This window comes from Cetorhinus maximus, chromosome 15 (assembly GCF_964194155.1).
Source record: "Cetorhinus maximus chromosome 15, sCetMax3.hap1.1, whole genome shotgun sequence".
Classification (NCBI taxonomy): domain Eukaryota; kingdom Metazoa; phylum Chordata; class Chondrichthyes; order Lamniformes; family Cetorhinidae; genus Cetorhinus; species Cetorhinus maximus.
The window spans coordinates 88,607,288-88,626,265 of record NC_135893.1 but is presented as its reverse complement, the minus strand read 5'-3'; the positions used below and the strand labels follow the sequence as shown (position 1 = coordinate 88,626,265).

At 44.7% G+C, this 18,978-nt stretch overlaps 1 protein-coding gene and 1 long non-coding RNA gene across 3 annotated transcripts in view; one reads left to right on the top strand and one right to left on the bottom strand.

Moving 5' to 3' along the window:
* Nucleotides 1-18,978, top strand: part of LOC144690960 (arf-GAP with dual PH domain-containing protein 1-like) — a 115,985-nt gene that overhangs the window by 53,948 nt on the left and 43,059 nt on the right. The gene's annotated exons all lie outside the window — the stretch shown is intronic.
* LOC144690961 (uncharacterized) overlaps nt 1-18,978 on the bottom strand; it is a 54,718-nt gene that overhangs the window by 5,237 nt on the left and 30,503 nt on the right. The window contains exon 3 of the long non-coding RNA XR_013578997.1: nt 15,050-15,136. This is a non-coding gene — a long non-coding RNA (uncharacterized LOC144690961). The remainder of the gene's footprint in view (nt 1-15,049; nt 15,137-18,978) is intronic.

Below are 18,978 nucleotides of genomic sequence, written 5' to 3'. Positions count from 1 at the left end.
CTGCAGCATCAGAGTTGGCATGTGGGGTGCTGCTCAGAGCAAGGGAGAACATCAGACAGACAGTCCGCCAATCAGCTGAGGAGTAGGACTTTAACATGATGGAGTGAGCAGGCTGTCAAAATAAAAATGGAAGACAGCCTTCTGCTAAACGTTAGTTGGATGGTACTGGGTGGGTTATGCATGAGGCTCACAGTTGCTGTGTTGACTTTTAAATATTGCTGGGTTCCCATTGTCTGTTTTCCGCAGTTCAATTGTCAGTGTATTCTTTGCATAGTTTGACAAGATGTTGAAAATTTGGCAGCATTTGTCAACTGTGATAAATTTACCAGCGAGGAGATGTCTCCAGGAGCATATGTACAACCGTTGGTTATCACACAAAGGATTTTCTTTTTGACTGCCCAGGATTTCTTTATGGTTATTACTTCAACATTGCATGCACTCATGAAACTTTGACCTGTGGTCACTTGAGTGAAGGTGACATCGCCATAGTTGTATCAGGATAGAAGATGGGGACAGGAGGAGGCCATTCAGCCCCTCTAGCCTGTTCAGCCTGTCAGTTAGATCATGGCTGACCTGTATCCTAACTCCACAGATGGTTGGCTTCTCCTGACTCTTCCCTGCTACCCCTGGCTTCTAATCCTCATCACTGCTGTGAATATATTTTTCACTAACTTTCCTAATCATACTAATTCAATAGTGTCGTGACACTCCTATAATACTCCATAACTGTGTTGAATACAACTTCCTTTTATAGTGAGGGGAGTGTTGACCCACCCAACAGCAGGCAACATCAAAGAGAATTACAAAGGGGATTATATTACTTGCTGATCTTTATAAAGATATCCCAGTGTCATATGAGCTGGGTAGAAGCACTCCCCTACGTACTGGAATTTTACAATGCCAGGCTATGCTGACTTAACTGATTGCAGCCAGGGGGACATGGAAAGATCTATAATTGGTCTAGACATGTTGTGGTGAGGAAGGGGAAATAGGCTTCCTGAGTACTACCTGGTGAGCCTGGCTACCAAGCCAAGCTTTGGCCTTGGAGTGAGATCAGGCCTGGCTACAGGGTTCCTCAAAGTTGCATTGTAATTTCCTGTTCATGCTCTCTGTCTACAACTTATAAAACTGAAACAAATGTTTCAAAGAAAAAAAAAAGCTGATGCAGCCCCAGCCCTTCTTCAACCCTATCGCCAAAAAAAAAAAAATGCTGATGCCTCTTAAAATTCTCTGAATATAGACTCATGACATGTGAAGACAAGGAGTTGCTGTGAGAGTGGAGTGGGACACAGGCTGGATGTAACCAGCATTGCAGGCATACCCAACATTCCACTGGCTGTTGTCCTCAAATTAGCTGCTGCATTTCCCTGCATTATAACAGTGACTACACTTCAAAAACATTTCTCTGATTTGTAAAGCACTTTGGGGCAGTGTGAGGTTCACAAGGAAACTATAGAAATGCAGACCTTATTCTCTTTTTTTTTGATTTGTAGTGTATGATAGCACAGTTGGGGATTTAGAAACTACTGAACTGGGAGGTGATTTGAAATGATATGCCTAATTTGATGCATTTATTGTCATTTTGAGGTCTCCTGCAATTCTGAATGTGATTCTCAGCTGTTTATCTTTCATCTGATCCTTCGCCCCACTTTACTTCATCCCTCATGCATTCAACAGACCCTAATATTCCTTTGCTCCCTCACATACTTATCTAGTTTCTATAACATCAGCAGCATAGTAATATATACCAGTTTTAAAACATCATCCCAATGGCGCTTTACAGGAGCATTATAAGACAAAATATGACACCGGACCACAAAAGAAGATATTTGGGTCAGGTGATAGTTTGGTCAAAGAGAGAGAGGTTTTAAGGTGCACCTTAAAGGAGGGAGAGGTGTCGGGAGGGAAGTCGTAAACTTAAGGATTAGCCAAGGCATGAACACCAACAGTGGAGCAATTAAAGTCGCCTGCCCTTCATTGCATCTGTACTATTTGCATTAACCACTTCCTGTGGTACTGAGTTCTCCATTCTAACCGCTCAGCGTTCTCCTGAATATAGGAAATGTCTTTAACAGTGTAGCAAACCTGTCATTTCCATACAGAATGCTGAACCCGTGTTGCTTAGGGAGCATTTAGAACCAGAGAGAACTCCTAGCTGATGCATGAAAAAGATTTGTTAATGTCATCCCCATGGGACAACATTTTAAATGTGACTAGAAGGTGTATGGTGTGGCCTTTGTCAGAGACTAGACTACTTCCAAATGTGTATTTATTTTATACATGGCTGGAAATGTCGGAAGGTCTGTGCAGTGTAACAATTGCATAAAACAGGAAGTTTTGTGTGTGGAAGTGTGCGTATACGTGTACAGGTTTGGGGTCAGCATTGACACTCTCTGGTACTCTTCAGCTCTTAAAGAACAGGCATTTGGATTAGCTACCTTGGGAGCCCTATTTCGGCAGCGTGTGATTAGGGGAAAGGGCCCATCAGACCGGGGAGCAATTCAAACAACAAAAACAATTTTCAGCTACTCATATACTTAAAAAGATTTGCAGCCTGCTAAGTATTAGTTTACTTTGCGACACAGGTTCTGACAGCTCACCTGCAAAGTAGATTGGTGGGAGCACAATTCTCTTGGTCCAGATGCTTCTTTATAATGGAGACCAAGGTTCCTAGCTGTAAACTGGCAAAGCCAAATTGTACCTTGCATTCCCTCTGAGATTATTACAGTCAGCCTAACATTAATTCAATCTAATTACATTTGCACCTTTTTTCTAAGCTGCTTCCTTGTTAAACTTCCCTTCCATGTCTACAGTACCCTGTGAACCAACAATATGATCTCATTAGCTTATCTTCTGTCTTGGGAGCGTTGGAGGGAGGGTGATGAGAGCTCGCTCTCAAACCTGCTAGCTTGAAAATTGGAGACAGATAAGAACATAAATAAAGGACACTTAATTTTCCAACACGTAACAGGCAAGGTTGCAGGAAGCAGTGGGGATTTTCCAGTTCATTTTCTCTATTTGTTTTTGGGATGTTGCCACCACTGGCACTGCCGGCCTTTATTTCCCCTTCCCGATTGCCCTTGAGAAGGCGGTGGTGAGCCACTTTCTTGAATCGCTGCAGTCCGTGTGGTGTCAGCAGACCCACAATGTCGTTAGGGAGGGTCTTCCAGTTTTTTCACCCAGCGACAGTGAAGAAACAGCGATATATTTCCAAGTCGGGATGGTGTGTGGCTTGGAGGTGGTGGTGTTCCCACGCTCCCCTTGTCCTTCCAGGTGGTAGAGGTCATGGGATGAGCGTGGAAGGAAGGAACCTTGGCGAGTTGCTGCAGTGTATCTTGTAGGTGGTACACACTGATGGAACTCACAGCAGGCTTAAAGAGACATGCACAAAGACCCTCGGGGCCAGATAACTGGTGGCAAAAGGTGATTTAAAAAAATCCTATTTGCTCTCCTTTTGATATTTTGGCTCGCTGAGCTAAAATGATGATTCAGAATGCACGGCCTGAAAGGGAGGCCGATTTGGTCATTTTCAAAAGGGAATTAGCTAAATACTTGAAAAGGAGAAATTCGCAGGGATGTGGGGAAAGAGCAGGGGGAATGGGATTCATTGTTTAGCCCTTTCATCGGGTCGGCACAGGCACAATGGGCCAAATGGCCTGCGTCAAGATTTTCTTACCCTGTGAAAGTTGCTCTCTCTTTCTGAAGGCAGACAGAGGAAAAGATTGAGAAATCATCTCTAATTTCACTTCTGAAAGTTCTTCAATATGACATTTGAATGATTGGGAAAAACATATACCCTCAAGCTGTACTTATTGAGATTTTTCCAGCAATTTTGTTTCCGTTTCATAAGGAGTTCAATCAAACCAGCATTATCTACTTCTGACTGGGAATGTATACCACATATCCACAACTCCACAGGAAAATCCCTTCCCATCTCAATTCTTGCTTGAGGCTTAGTTAGTTTTGCACTCCGAGGTGGCCATCAGTGTGAGATTTTAAGGGCTGTATAGTCAGCCCTTAAAAGCTCAGTAACCACTAGGAAATGGTTTGGAGAAGGGCCAATCTCATCCTGTTTACAACCTTTGCAGCCACGGGCAGAAAACATCAGCTTGGGCTGAATTCGAGCCAGTTGGAAGGAGGGCCTGCAATAGGATTTATTTAGTTCATTTTAATGGAACTAGAACCAGGGGGCATAGTTTGACTGTTAAGGGGTTCTCCCATTTAAGTTGGAGATGAGGAGGAATTTCTTCTTTCAGAGGGTTGTGAATCTTTGGAATTGGCTACCCCAGAGAGCTGTGGAGGCTGAGACGTTGAATATATTGAAGGCTGAGAGACAGATGTATGAACTAAAGGAATGTCATAGGTTATGGGCAACAGATAGGAAACTGAAGTTGAGGCCAAGATCAGATCAGCCATGATCATGTCGAATGACAGGACAGGCCTGAGGAGCTATATGGCCTACTGCTGCTCCTGTTGGGGAGGCGGGGGCGTAGTGATATCGTCACTGGACTGGAGAGCCAGGGCAATACTCTGGGGACCCAGGTTCGAATCCCGCCATGACAGATGGTGAAATTTGAATTCAATAAAAGTCTGGAATTAAAAGTCTAATGATGACCATGAAGCCATTGTCGATTGTTGTAAAAACCCATCTGTTTCACTAATGTCCTTTTTAGGGAAGGAAATCTGCCATCCTTACCTGGTCTGGCCTACATGTGACTCCAAACACACAGCCCTCTGAAATGGCGTAACAAGCCACTCAATTGTATCAACCTACTACAGAAAATTAATTAGATAAGGAATGAAACCAGATGGACCATCCAGCATTGACCTAGCCACCGGAAACGACAATGGCAAACTCAGCCCTGTCGACCCTGCAAAGCCATCGTGACTAACATCTTGGGGCTTGTGTCAAAATTGGGAGAGCTGTCCCACAGACTAGTCAAGTAACAAAACCAAAAATAACTGGAAAAACTCAGCAGATCTGACAGCATCTGTGGAGAGGAATACAGTTAACGTTTCAAGTCCGGATGACTCTTCATCAGAACTAAAGAAAAATAGAAATGAGGTGAAATATAAGCTGTTTGAGGGGGGTGGGGCAGGTAGAGCTGGATAGAGGGCCAGTGATAGGTGGAGGCAAAGAAGAGATTGCCAAAGGTGTCATAGACAAAAGGACAAAGGGGTGTTGACGGTGGTGATATTAGCTGAGGAATGTGCTAATGGTGACATTAAGGGTAGAAAGCAGGATGAGCAAGTGACAGATAGCCCTAGTGGGGGTGGGATAGGGGGAAGGGTTCGAAATGGGCTAAAAGGTGGAGATAAAACAATGGATGGAAATAAACTTTAAAATAATAGAAATAGGTGTGAAAAGAAAAATATATTTTTTTAAATTATAAATTATTAGAAAATAAGGGGAGATCGGAAAGGGGGTGGGGATGGAGGAGAGAGTTCATGTCCTGAAGTTGTTGAACTCAGTGTTAAGTCCGGAAGGCTGTAAAGTGCCTAATCGGAAGATGAGGTGCTGTCCCTCCAGTTTGCGTTGATCTTCACTGGAACATTGCAGCAGGCCAAGGACGGACATGTGGGCATGAGAGCAGGGTGGTGTGTTGAAATGGCAAACAACAGGGAGGTCTGGGTCATGCTTGCGGACAGACCGAAGGTGTTCTGCAAAGCGGTCACCCAGTCTGCGTTTGGTGTCTCCAGTGTAGAGGAGACCGCATTGGGAGCAGCGAATGCAGTAGACTAAATTGAGGGAAGTGCAAGTTAAGTGCTACTTCACTTGAAAGTAGTCTAGTAGTCACTCCTAGTCAAGTAACAGCCTGACATAGTCATACTCTCGGATCATACCTTACAGATAGTATCCCAGACACCACCATCACCATCCCTGGGTATGTCCTGCCCCACTGGCAAGATAGATTCAGCAGAGAGGTGGTGGCACAGTGGTATACAGTTGGGAGGGGGTTTCCCTAGGAGTCCTCAACATCAACTCTGCAACCCATGAAGTCTCATGGCATCAGATCAAATGTAGGCATGGAAACCTCCTGCTGATTACCACATACTGCACCCGATCCCCCCTCAGCTGATGAATCAGTACTCCTCTATGTTGAACACCCCATGGAGGAAGCACTGAGGGTGGCAAGGGTGCAGAATGTACTCTGGGCGGGGGACTTAAATGCCCATCACCAAGAGTGGCTCAGTAGCACAACCACAGACCAAGCTGGCAGAGTCCTAAAAGACATAGCTGCTAGACTGGGTCTGCGGCAGCTGATGAGGGAACCAACAAGAGGGGGAAAGCATTATGACCTCATCCTCACCAACCTGCCTGCCGCAGATGCATCTGTCCACGACAGTATCGGTAGGAGTGACCACCGCACAGTCCTTGTGGAGACGATATCCCATCTTCACATTGAGGATACCCTCCATCGTGTTGTGTGGCACTCACACTGTGCTAAATGGGATAGATTTCAAACAGATCTAACAACTCGACTGGGCATCTAGGAGGTGCTGTAGGCCATCAGCAGTGGTAGAATTGTACTCAAAAACACAATCTGTAACCTCATGGCCCAGCATATCCCCCACTCTACCATTACCACCAAGCCAGGGGGTTAACCCTGGTTCAACGAAGAGTGCAGGAGGGCTTGCCAGGAACAGCATCAGGCATATCTAAAAATGAGGTGTCAACCTGGTGAAGCTATAACACGGGACGACTTGCGTGCCAAGAAGCAAGCAGTAGACAGCGCTAAACAATTCCACAACCAACGGATCAGACCTAGGCTCTGCAGTCCTGCCACCTCCAGCTGTGGATGGTGGTGAGCAATTAAACAACTCACTGGAGGAGGAGGCTCTATAAACATCCCCATCCTCAATGATGGGTAAGCCCAGCACATCAGTGCAAAAGACAATTTTGCAACCATTTTCAGCTAGAAGTGCCGAATGCTTGATCCATCTTGGCCTCCTCTGGAGGTCCCCAGCATCACAGAGGCCAGTCTTCAGCCAATTCTATTCACTCCATGTGATATCAAGAAGTGGCTGAAGGCACTGGATACTGCGAGGCTATGGACCCTGACAATATTCTGACAATCGTACTGAAGACTTGTGCTCCAGAACTTTCTGCGTCCCTAGCCAAGCTGTTCCAGTACAGCTACAACACTGGCATCTACCCGGCTATGTGGAAAATTGCCCAGGTATGTCTTGTACACAAAAAGCAGGACAAATCCAAACCGACCAATTACCACCCCATCAGTGTACTCTCGTTCATCAGTGATAGGGACATCAACAGTGCTATCAAGCAGCACTTGTTTAGCAATACCTGCTCAGTTTGTGTTGCGCCTGGGCCTTTCACTCTGCTCCTGACACCATTACAGCCTTGGTTCAAACGTGGACAAAAGAGCTGAACTCCCAAGGTGAGGTGAGAGTGACTGCCCTTGACATCAAGGCCACACTTGACCTAGTGTGGCATCAAGGAGCCCTAGCAACACGAGTCAATGGGAATCAGGGGGAAACTCTCCACTGGTTGGAGCCATACCTAGTGCAAAAGAAGATGGGTGTGATTGTTGGAGGTCAATCATCTCAGTTCCAGGACATCACTGCAGGAGTCCCTCAGGGTAGTGTTCTAGGCCCAACCATCTTCAGCTGCTTCATCAATAACCTTTCTTCTATCATAAGGTCAGAAGTAGGGATGTCCGCTGATGCTTGCACAATGTCCAGCAGCATTCGTGAATCCTCAGAGTCCATGTCCAAATGCCGCAAGACCTGGACAATATCCAGGCTTGGGCTGACAAGTGGCAAGTAGCATTTGTGCCACACAAATGTCAGGCAATGACCACCTCCAACAAGAGAGAATCTTACCATTGCCCCTTGATATTGAATGGCATTGCCATCGCTGAATCCCCCACAATCAACATCCCATTGACCAGAAACTGGACTGGACTAGCCATATAAATACTGTGGCTACAAAAGTGGGTCAGAAGCTAGGAATCGTGCGGCACGACTCCCCAAAGCCTGTCCACCATCTACAAGGCACAAGTCAGGAGTGTGATGGAATACTCCCTACTTGCCTGGATGTGCAGCTCCAACATCACTCAAGAAGCTTGACGCCATCCAGGACAAAGCAGCCCTCTTGATTGGCACCCCATCCACAAACATTTACTTCCTCCACCACAGACAGACGCTGGCAGCAGTGTGAATCATTTGCAAGATTTACTGGAGGAACTCATTAAGGCTCCTTAGACAGCACCTTCCAAACCCATGACCACTACCATCTAGAAGGACAAGGCCAACAAACACATGGGAACACCACCGCCTGCAAGTTCCCCTCCAAGCCACTCACCATCCTGACTGGGAAATATATCGCCGTTCCTTCACTGCCGCTGGGTCAAAATCCTGGAGCTCCCTCCCTAACAGCACTGTGGGTGTACCTACACCACATGGACTGCAGCGGTTCAAGGAGGCAGCTCACCACCACCTTCTCGAGGGCAATTAGAAATGGTTAATAATTGCTGGTGCAGCCAGCGACACCAACATTCCATGAATGAATAGAAAACAAATTCTTAGTGGCAGCCTTCCATCTTGTGAGACGATGCTTTGTGCCTTGGTGGTCAACTCTTGTGTTAAACATGAACCTGGTGTGTCTCAGGAGCTCCACTATGACATGGTAATCTCAGTTGCCCTTGCTGCATTTGGAGACAGTGGGGCTGAGAACGTGCAGGATTCACTAGCCTCTGTTCTGGATCCTCTTCTCAGCCAGCTGAGCTCTCCGTTTCTCCTTGACTCTTCTGATACCCCTCCAGAGATCGTGGCCGTCGGCAGTAGTGCATCAGTGCCTGCCATCTACATATCACGATTGCAGGTGTCTGTGGCAGAGGTCTCTGGGTTCAGCAGGTCATAGACCTGGTGGTAGATTCACCATACAGAAGGTCTTTGGCCGTCGTCCATCTGAAGAATGTGGCCTAACCAGTACATAGGTTTGTTCGCTGAGCAATGAGCGATGCTGAAATCTGCATGTGCATTTCAAAAGCTGCAGCTGTTACACCCGAGTTGAGTAAAAGAGTGTGGAGCATCAACAACCTGACTCAGAACACCAAACTGTTAGTCTGCCAAGCCTGTGTCCTCTGGGTACGGTAATGAGACCTGGACAACCTATGCTGGGCAGGGGAAAGGCTGAACAGCCTTTGTTGTCTCAAATGTATCCTCAGCATCTCGTGGTGGGACAAGGTCACCAACTGAGATCCTGGAGTGTGCTAATTCTGTCAGCATACACTCATTACTAAGTCTCTGGTATCCTCTCTCTCATGAACTTATAAAGTGAACTTATTTCACAATTCCAGACCGCTCACCATGTTGGCTGAGGAAACTGTCAGCAAACAACTAATTGCTGTAAAAGTGACCTTTAAGCCAATTGGTCAATTTTTTGAGTGAATTATTATACAGGTAGTGAGACATGAAGGTGCTCTTAGGGAAATAAACAATGACTCACATCAGGATAGTAAAACCTTTACAGTGTCAATTTAGCCAGTTGCTGGGGGCAAATCAAATTAATTCAACAGAGCATTTTATGAATAGTTGGGTGATGTGTGCTCAGAGCTGTAAGATTGGCACTGACTTCCAGTGAAATTGAGACTGTCACAATTTATTTCCACATGCAAATGTGGCGTGCTTCGGTGGAATGGGGAGGCTGTCATTAAGATGATCAGATAATGTGCTCTTTGTTAACAGCAGGTCAGCTTTCACTGTTGGACTCTGCTGTTTAGTTCATCTTTAGAGGCAAGTCACGGAAATGGCCCCAGTGCCCAAGACTCGACAGGTTGTTGTTTTTGCTTTTGTCTTGTTCTCGGTGTGGGGGAAGGGATAGCCCTGTGCTGCGCTGATGTGGTTACAGCTCTTATCACAACTTACTAAAGGGGACGCGGACTGATGGACCCTCCCTAACCCTTCCAATTAGCAGAATGCAGGGTACTGCGAAGATATCACTCCAATCACTTTTATACAACAGTTGATGGTTCCAAAGATCCACACAGTCCCTGTTGTATCAGTGAGCGTGTCGCTGGCTGGTTAAGGTGTAATATTGGCATCCTTAGAGAATAGGCAATTATATTGACTGACAGGATGAGCTGTTACTAATGGCAAAATAGGTGAATTCTGAATACATTAATAAACTGATTCTTAGTTTTACACATGCAGTCCTCAGGTGCTCACGACAGAGCAACAACAAATTGCATTTATATAACACCTTTTTAATGTATTAAAAAAAACCCAAGGCAATTCATACGACTATCAAACAAAATTTGGCACTGAGCCTCATGAGGAGATATCAAGACAGGCAACCGGACGCTTGGTCAACAAGCTAGGTTTTAAAGACTGGCTTAAAGGAAGTGAGAGGGGCACAGAGGTGTAAAGAGGGGATTCCAGAATTTGGGGCATGGGCAACCAATGGCACAGTCACCAATATTGGAGCAATTTAAAATCCAGGCTCCTCAAGAGGCTAGAATTGGAGCAGCACAGATATCTGAGGGGCTGGAGGGATTTGAGTGGCTCGATGGGTAAGTGCATGACATGGTGTGGTACTAAACCTCATTGACCAGAAAGATTTCAGACTTGATCTGCTGCTGGTACTTGGGTCAGTGGTGAGATCAGTGTACCTGGCTTCCTAATTGCCGGTGTTCATTGAGCATCTTTCCTTCTCAGAATTTCTCCGTTGTTTTCCTGTGATCTGACTACTTTTAATATCCTGGTTGGCTCATTAATCTAGTTAATCTAGTTGTATCTGAAAGATGGTTAGGAGTAGACAATCGTATTGGTTGCATGGAAACAATATACTAAAGCAAATCAGGGACCTCTCCCTCATAAGGTATACATGAAACTCTGGCAGCACCCAGGAACAACCAAGACCTGTTGCCATCTTGACCAAAGATAAACACTTAAGATTCACCTTTTTTTAAAAAAAGAAGAAAGGTCTAATCAGTCCCAGTGACCCAGAATGCAAAGCTGAGCTGATAGGGCCATAGAATCGGTCCTAATGTCTATGGCTTCTCAATTTAAGTAGGCAATTACTCCGAGTTGTTGCTTTTCTGCCGAACTTGACAATGTGACATTTTCTTCTCCGGCTTGTGTCTGACTCCGCTATTGGGAATTGATTGTGTTCAGCCATTGCTCCGTGGGTAGCCCTCTTGCCTCTGAGTCTGAGGGTTGTGGGTTCGAGCTCCACTCCGGAGACTTGAGCACAAGATCGTGGCTGACACTCCAGTACAGTGACTGAGGGGGTGCACTGTTGGAGGTGCTGCATTTTCTCACTTGACTATATGCTCAGGTGTGGCTTTTGAACCTATTGTCTTCTGACTCGGAGGTGAGAGTGCTACCCACTGAGCCACAGCTGGTGTTATGAGGTGGCCTTCACTGTAGCTCTGCTGTCTCTGGCTTCTGTACCTGAGTTACAGTAAATTTAGCACGGATATTGACGGGCTTAGCAATCTCTGGTGGATAAACGTTTTACTAAGATATATGAAGTAAATGTTTTTTCTTGCAAACATCAGTGTTACTGTTAGTTCCAAAATAAAGTGTAAAATTTCAACTCCATTCTTGTAAAATCAATAACATCGAAACAGACTGATCTCAGCAAGTCTGAGATGTGAGTAGAATATGTAGTGTCATTTTCTTGAATACGACCGAGTGCTTTGCTCGGCCATTTCAGAGGGCAGTTAAGAGTCAACCACGTTGCTGTGGGCCTGGACTACATGTAGGCCAGACCACGTAAGGATGGCAGATTTCCTTCCCTAAAACCAGATGGGTTTTTATGACAATCTGGTAGTTTCATGGTCACTATTACTCCTGAATGAATTTAAATGCACCAGCTGCCGTGGTGGGATTTGAACTCGTGTCTCCGGATCACTCGTCCAGGGCTCTGGAATTACTAGTCCAGTAACCTAACCACGATGCTACCTACCACACGAGATGGCATAATTACCATGGACTGCGACTGACGAGTGGGCATTACAACCAGCCATTTCAATGGCAGCTTCAGTATCGGTTGGTTTTAATTTGGATTTCTTTGTCTTAACTTCAATCCAGCCCACAGCATCTTTTACTTAAGTCCATTCGTTGTTGGTTTTCCGTGCTGCCTGTGAGTGACTTGCTGGATGTTTTTGTCCAACTGCAGTGCCACACAAGACAAACCAGAGGACAGTTTCATCACCTTCATTTATTACAATCCTCGTATCAGTAAGGATGCTGTTTCTTGATGGTCAGAGGGGTTGAGAGTCACGTGATAGGCTGCACAATACAGCAGTTGTATTGCTGAGAGTCATGGGTGCGAGTGACTGTGTTGGTGTGGGGTTCCATGCCTTTGTTGAACACACAACTGTTGTTCGAGTTTCCAGGAACAGTAAAAGGAGTCTTTAGTCATAGATTCACAGTACTGATTCAAAAGGAACTTTGTTTGGTCACCCAGCTGTGTCGGGTGAGACATAGATGGAGGCCTGTTTCTTGGATTTAAACCCAGCATTGGCTGAGGATTCCAAGAATATTACATGCCATGTACTGTAGTCACAGCCATGGCCAAGGTTATCACTAGCAGTGTCAGCTCTGGCTTAGTGGGTAGCACTCTCGCTTCTGAGACAGAAGGTCATGGGCTGAAATCCCCACTGCAGAGACTTGAGCAAAACAACCTAGGCTGGTGCTCTGAGTGAGAGTATTGAGGGCATGCCGTGCTGTCACAGATGCCATTTTAAGTGGATGTAAAAGATCCCATAGGGCTATCCCTAAGAAGAGCAAGAGAGTTATCCCCCATCTTCAGCTCAATATTTATCCCATCACCAAAAATCTGCTAGCTATCACAGTGCTCGTTGTGGGAGCTTGCTGTATACAAATTGGATGCCGTGATTACACTCCAGAAAGTACTTCACTGGCATTCCAGGACTTTGGGATATTGAACAGGGCATTTATACAAATGCAAGTCAATCCTTCTTAACAGCAAGGAGGAGGCTGCAGGCACATATGACCAAGCAATGGGTTCTCCTAACCCTCTAGGGGGAGCAGATGGGAGGATTTGCTGTTTACCCATTTGACCGTTGTATTGTTGAGCACCAGTTTGGGGTAGCATATGGGAGAATTGTGGAATCTATAATTAACGTGGTGAATGCCAGTTGGCCTGTACACCCATTCAACCTCATCAAACCTGTGCCTAAGAGGGCGTCGCCTGCTATTTAATCCACAGTGCACTGTTCACTGAAGTTAACAGGTTCTCTAGGGAGGGCCCACCACCTGTTATTTGTAAAGTTTAAAAGCAAGGAGCATCAAGACAAATTGACATTCCACTGAAAACCCATCCATTTCTCTGTGAGCATTGTGGTCTTTTCCCGACTGATATTATAAAATGATAGGAGGCCATCTGGCTTTCTCTTTGCATGTGTGAATGGGAGGAAGAGGGAATGAGGGCTTCCTAATCCGCTTCATGATCCACTTTCCCCATTGATATTTTGGCCCAACTTTGACTTTTACCAGCTCTGGGGATTCAGGTAGCTTGCAGTGAAATCTGGGTGGAATGGTCTGTACTCAAGGATTCATAAAACACAGGAAACCATTCAGCCCATGACTCTTGTGCCAGCTCTTGAAATAGCTATCCAACTAGTTCCGCTCCTCTCCACTCTTTCCCCTCTAGCTCTACAAATTTACCCATTTCAAGTATTTATCCCATTCCCTTATGAAAGTTGCTATTGAATCTGCTATCAGCCATATCCACTATGGCTCATTTGGTAGCAGCCTTGCCTCTAAGCCACCAGGTTGTGGGTTCATCCTCCACTCCAGGACTTGGCTAACACTCCAGTGCAGCACTGAGGGAGTGCTTTGCTGTTGGAGGTGTCACCTTTTTAGGTGAGAGGTCAAACCGTGGCCCTGTCTACCATTTTTAGAGAATATGAAAGATCCCATGGTACTATTTAGAAGAAGAGCAGGGGGAATCATCCCTGATGTCCTTGCCAATATTTATCTCTTAATCTGTTCTTTGTGATATTGATTATGTGGTCATTATCATACTGCTGTTTGTGGGAGCCTGCTGCATTTCCCACTTCTTAAAGTGACTGCACTTCATTTGGCCGGAAAGCACTTTGGGATGTCCTGAGGTTATAAAAGGCACTATGTGAACACAAGTATTATTTTTTTCTCTTTCTCCCACCACTCTCTTCCAGTTGGTGCATTCCAGATCATAACCAGTCACTGAGTAGCCAGTGATTTATTAAGGTATAGCATATCTTCTTTGCAATGGCTGGAACACAGCCAGAGAGAGGAGGCAGCCTTCTGGTGGAAGACCTGGTGAGAGACGGACACGGAGGGGGCCGGTGCTCCGTTTCACTATGCCAGTATCATCCCACCCCTCCCAACCTCCATCTTGAGGCGCCCTCTCTTTCCTGCATTGGCAGACTGCAGCTTACTCACATCTGGATGGACTCCTGTTGGTCCTCCAGGTGCTCACCCACTTTCCTTTCATTGGCAATTCTAAAAAAAAGATCTCACTATGTTGGGGGAGGGGGGTGGTCCCCAAAATAAAAATGTTGCCCTATATTTCAGCTGTCAAATCGTCATATTCTCTTAATACCTGCTGTGTGACAGAAAGAGACAGAGTTAGATAATCTGGAAGGGGTGAAGGAGAAGAGAGATATTTAGAAAGTTATTTCCTTCAGAGGACCGCCTTCACAATTGGCAAACTTTATCGAGGTCGATCTTCCAAAGATGACATTACAGTTTCCGGCCTGAGGTATGCAATAGGTTCTTTAACCCTTTTGTAAAAATATCTTTAGACAGAATCTAAAAGCCTTCAGTAAAGCCCCTCAAAGCGCCAGTACTGACAAATAAATTTAGCCTGTTTCGGCCTCTCTTATTCGCCGATGGGACCAATTTCTGAACCATTTCGTATGATTCAAGCAATCGTTATTTGAAAGAACTGTAGTACGCCCTCAGACCTCAGCTTTGAACTAGTTTCGATACTGAAACCAACTTCTTTGAAGCATCATTTTCCAAATGCAAGCCACAGCGCTATACACACACAAAAACAACTCGTATTTACATAGTGCCTTTAACACAGTGAAAGGCGATTCACAGGAATGCTGTCAGACAAAAACTTGACGCTGGAAAAGTGATGACATCACAGAATCTAAGGGATAAATGTTGTAATTTTAGGACGCTTATGCAATCAAACAATACATTTATTTCGCAATGCTCGGTCAAGGAAACAAACACAGCTGATCCCTAATTAAATGAAAGGAATTCGCATAGAGCCAAATCATCACCCATCAACAACAACATCAATGATTTGTATTTCTCTAGCTTAAAGGCCTGAACTGAAAAAGTTGTCTTGCGAAGACGTAAGCACGAAAAAAATAAAATGGATAGCAAACCAAAGAGGGGCAACCAGAGGCCCGATCAAAGATGTGGATTTTAGAAGGGAGAGGGTGAGGAGTATAGGGAGGGTGTGCAGAGTTTGAGGCCTGGGTGGCTGAAGACAGAGCTGCCTAATGTGGGGTGAGAAAAGATGGAGTTTGCAGAAGAGGCACAAGTCAAGAGGAATGGAAAATCTGGTGAGGGAGGATTCTTTCCTTTTTTTTTTCTTCCTTCTTCCTTTCTCTCGAAGTGCAACATTATTAGTAAAGGTCATTACAAGACTTCACTGTAGACCTTTCCTGAACAAGTTGACGTATTCAGTTCAGGATGGTGGGGAAAAGACCATGAACGGATTTAAACACTAGAATTAGAATATTAAATTGGAGGTGTTGGAGGATGCAGAGCCAATGTAGATCAGCAAGGACAGGATTGATAGGTGTCAGCCAGCAGTTCTCATTATCCTGGGAGCTTTGTCTATCTGCTGTACAAGCAGTGTGCCTGCATTAAACCCAGCTTTGGAGTAACGCAATAAGTGGAAGGAATGCACAGGGAACATTCAAAGCACATTTGATTTATGCTTTGACGCACACCAACTCCTACCTCATTATTCAACCGAGCAACTAATGCAATGTGGGGAAAGAAACAATTTGTGTAACCAGTTTTCATCCATAAAGTGTCATTGAATTACATTAAAACTGAAGTCCTACTAGTGTACCCAGTGATTATAAGCCACAGGAGCCACCTCCTACCCTGCGCCCCTCCCTCTATTCCCTGTTTCCTCCTGTAAACATCAAGCTTCTTTAAATGCATCAGTGCTCTCTGCTTCACCCACTACATGCAGCAGCCAGTTTTCACTGCTCTCTGTGTAAGCTGCCTGCTTAATAGTTCCACTGAAGGTGAAATATGATGCTCACTCTTCACTGTGCAAGCGATAAATTAAATGTAGTTCTAGCTTCACGCACGTTACCCACTCTGCAGTCGGGTTGTGTCTGACTGATCATGTGTTATTGATGAGCCGCAGGCAGTCAGTGGATGAGCTCTGGGGGGATCTTGTGTTTATCTCATTCTTTGCATCATTGCCGTGTACTAGAAAGAGATAACCCAGAGCATCAGAAGGGTAATTTCTCCAGCTTCTAAACTGGTTGGAGTTAATTTGAAGATTATACAGACTTGGCAGGGCTTGCTCTGTATTGTAGAAGAGAACAAACAAGGCCTTATTCCTGGAGAATTACAATAATGCTTATCTTACTTGGAAAGTAATGTAATTAAGTAAATGTAAGCATTTAATTTATGGTTCCAAAGTATTTTTAATTCCAGTTTATAATATTGGGTTATGTAAATATTAATACAGTAGTCCTTTTTAAAAAAAAAATTACTGCATTTATCTACCTAATCGTAACCAGAATATTGCTTGTAATGGCTCCTCATCTTGCTCCTGTACCGTTACCTCTGGTGCTCTAAGGATCTATCCTTGGGCCCCACCTATTTCTCAACAACCCTTCAGCAACATTGGCAACTTCATCCAAAAGCACAGCATTTAGTTTTCACATGTACACTGATGACACCCAGCTCTACCTCACCACCATCTCTCTCGACTCCTCCACTGTTACTAAATTATCAGATTGCTTATCCGACATCATTGCCGGATGAGCAGAAATTTCCTCCAATTAAATAGTGGGAGATTGAAATCCTTGTTTTCAGTCCCCACTCCAAATTCTGTTCCCTAGTTACTGACTCTATCTCTCTCCCTGGCAACCGTTTGAGATTCAGTCAGTCTGTTCACAGCTTTGGTGTCACATTTTACCCAGAGATGAGTTCCTGACTTCATATGTGCACCAGACCTAAGACCATCTACTACCACCTCTGTAAAAATCGCCAGACTTCACACCTGTCTCGGCTCATCTGCTGCTGAAACCCTCATCCATACCTTCGTTACCTCTAGATTCAACTATTCAAATACACTCCTGAGTGGTCTCCCACGTTCTAATGCCTGTAAACTTGAGGTCACACAAAAGTTCTACTGCCTGTGCCTTAACTTGCACCAAGTCCTGTTCCCCTATCACCTCTGTGTTCGCTGGCCTACACTGGCTCCTGATCAAGCAATGTCTTGACTTTAAAATTCTCATCCTTGTTTTCATATCCTTGCCCCTCCCCCTATCTGTGTAATCTCCTCCAGCCTCACAGCCCTCTGGATATCTACACTCCTAGTTCTGGCCTTTTGAGCATCCCCAATTTTAATTGCTCCACCATTGGTGGCCGTGCCTTCAGCTGCCTGGGTCCTAAGCTCTGGAATTCCACTGCACTTTCCTCCTTTAAGATGCTCCTTTAAAACTTGCCTCTTTGACTAAGCTTTTGGTTACCTGAGCTAATGTCTCTCTATGTGGCTGGGTATCATACTTTGTATTATGATCTCTGCAAAGCACCTTGGAAAGTTTTATTACATTAGCGGTGCTATATAAATATAAGTTATTGTTGTTAACCTGAATTCAGAGGAATGCTTCCTATGGACACCACAATGGCTTACTTTGTCAGCAGTTATAGTTAAATGTCCCAACATTAAAATAAAATCAATGGCACATGGGAAAATACCGTATTTCCCCAGAGAAATGTAAAGTCTGTAGAATTGTGGAGCCTGAAATTTCAGCAATTGTGATTTTGTATTTTCTTTTCCTGCTTTTCTTTCCTTCTTTCATTCTTTCCTTTCATCCCTTCCTTTAGTTCCTTCCCTAGTGCAATACTGTCAGTGCAGGACTTCACTGTTGGCCTGTCCAGCTTTAGCATGCTCCATTAGAGTTTCACTGAAATGATTCTAAATGGGTTGAAGTTAAACTGTACAGGCCCACCAAGCCTGCAGTCTGTTCTACACTGGAAATACTGAGGCCTTCACCTCAGAATCTGAAGCAATATTTTAAATAATGCACCAACATGAGGCACGATGGAAGTTTGTTTCAAAATCACCTAAGCCCCTTGTTTAATGTGAATAGTGAATAAACATTGCTCCTGAGTTTTTCATTTCACATACAATATATTTAATAAGCATCAAGCATTGGTTCTCTGAGCAGTGCAGGTACCAATTGTGTTCATAGCATCAACAGACCTGGCCTATTACAGTGTAGAGCTCTTATCGAGCGTACCCCTGGGCTACACATGCATATATGTTGTACTGCAGGATGTTTGTGTAAGTTCACAGAATCACAGAATTTTAACAGCACTGAAGGAGGCCATTCGGCCCATCATGTCTGCACTGGCTCTCCAAATGAGCATTATGACCTAGTGCCGTTGCCCTGCCTTTTCCCCATACCCCTGCACATTGTTTCTGTTCAAATAATCATCTAATGCCCTCTTGAATGCCTCAATTGAACCTGCCTCCACAACACTTCCAGGCAGTGCGTTCCATGCCCCAACCATTCGTGGTGTGAAAAAAAAAATTTCTCACGTCACATTTGCTTCTTTCGCAAATCATTTTAAATCTGATAAAGTTGGACTTTATCCGGTTCCTAGCAGGAGTGACAACAATGTGGTTCGTATTAAAATACCTCATGTTAAATTGGTCTGTTGATCTAAACAGAGTTGTGAGACAAACTTTCTGTTTTTAGATACCCTCCTTCTATTCTA